This window comes from Aotus nancymaae, unplaced genomic scaffold (genome assembly GCF_030222135.1).
Source record: "Aotus nancymaae isolate 86718 unplaced genomic scaffold, 86718_ANA_hifiasm-v0.15.2.pri h1tg000173l, whole genome shotgun sequence".
In the NCBI taxonomy this organism is placed as follows: Eukaryota; Metazoa; Chordata; class Mammalia; order Primates; family Aotidae; genus Aotus; species Aotus nancymaae.
Window position 1 is genome coordinate 2,268,084 of NW_026988588.1, and position 1,766 is coordinate 2,269,849.

A 1,766-nucleotide genomic window follows, 5' to 3' on the forward strand; every position below is an offset into this window, starting at 1 on the left:
CTTTTTGACAATATAAGGCTCCTTTTAAAAAAATTTTATTATTATATTTTAAGTTCTAGGGTACATGTGCAGATCATGCAGGATTGTTACGTAGGTATACACATGCTGTGGTGGTTTGCTGCATCCATCCCCTTAATGTAGAAACACTCTATATTAGGTATTTCTCCTAATGTTATCCCTCCCCAATCCTGCGACCCCTGCTAACCCTCCCCTAGTCCCCCCACCCCTCCAGCAGGCCCCAGTGTTTTTTAATTTTTTAAAAATTTCCATTGGTTTTTAGGGTACAGGTAGGTGGTATTCAGTTAGGAGTGGGGCCAGTGTGTGAGTGAGAACAGGAGTATTTATGAAAATAAAACGTCATTTTTCCTTGGAAAAAAGTAAGTTCTTTTTTGAGTAAGTACTTTAGTGGTGATTTATAAGATTGTGGTTCACCCTCTCCTGAGCAGTACACACTGAGTCCAGTTTTTTTTTCTGTTGTCATCATTTTATATGAAACAATTCTTCTTCTTCTTCCAATGTGCTCAGGGAAACCGAGAGACAAAACACCCCTGACTTGGGTGTAAAGCTAGGTTGTTAATTTTAGATCATTCTTTTTTTCTTTTTAAATAAAATAAATACAAAATACTTCACAAATTTGCATGTCATCCTTGCACAGGGACCAGGCTAATCTCTTTATTTTTCCAGTTTTTGTACATGTGCTGAGGAAGTGAACATGACATTGTTCTTTTTTAATGTAAGCATTTATAGCTATACATTTCACTGAGTACCACTGTCACACCATCTCATAAACGTTGGTATCTTGCATTTTATTTTAATTCCTCTCAAAATATTTCAGTTTCTCCGGTCATTGCTTTTTTGAGCCACTGGTTGTTTAAGAATGCTGTTTAACTTTCACCTCTTGACAGATTCTCCAGGTTTTCCTGTTATTGACTTCTAGCTTCATTATGCTTTTATTGGAAAAGACACTTACTCCCGTAACCAAATACCACCTCTTTCCCAAAAACCAATGGAAATAAAAAATTTAAAAACCTGATATTGCCAAAAGACTGTTCCTCCAGGGAGATTTGGGGGACCCGAGCAGCTATGCATCTCCAATTCAAACAAAACTCATGCAAAATTAACAAATAAAAATTCACAAAAAGCAAAGGTAAAATGATTGCCATGATGTATACATTTAGTTTATGCTTTAGTCTTCAGGAGTATTATACATGTCTGGACAGGTTGGTCAGTTTCCTTTCCTCCCACACCACCTGTGCTCATTCTTGGAAACATCTAACTTCCTACTGTCAAATCAGTCTCCTGGATATTTGTTTTTCTTTTTGTGGAAAAAATTAAAGTGCCCATTATGCACTTTGACTTCTCCTCCCTGTTGAAGAAATACTCTTAACAGCAGCCACATCCCAGAAATAGCAACGAATACGAAGCACCAACCCTTTGAATAAACTTGCACAGTCACTAAGAAATACATAAAATTCATGTATTTTGCACAAAAGAGTGAAATGAAAGATGTTCCTGCAACCGAGGAGACAAGTGTTCCCACAAAGCTGCCCCTTAGACACCTTCACTCACAGCTTCTCCATTTTCCACACGTGGACATCTGGGCCCGCTGCAGGCAGCCATGAAGAATCCTCTCTCAGGCATGTCATTACCAATGAACATAAGCGCTGACGACGTCCTCCCTGGCCATTCATTTGCAGCGGCTTTCACTGAAGGGAAACCCCATCCAAACCCCTTCTGGAAGGTCCTGAAGATGGATTAACTGATGG

The 1,766-nt window shown here is 39.0% G+C and overlaps 1 non-coding gene across 1 annotated transcript; it reads right to left on the minus strand.

Moving 5' to 3' along the window:
• Positions 1–610: 610 nt before the first annotated feature.
• On the minus strand, positions 611–712 carry LOC135272996 (U6 spliceosomal RNA). The gene has a single exon (XR_010340899.1). It is a non-coding gene; the product is annotated as a U6 spliceosomal RNA (small nuclear RNA).
• Between the last annotated feature and the right edge of the window lie 1,054 nt (positions 713–1,766).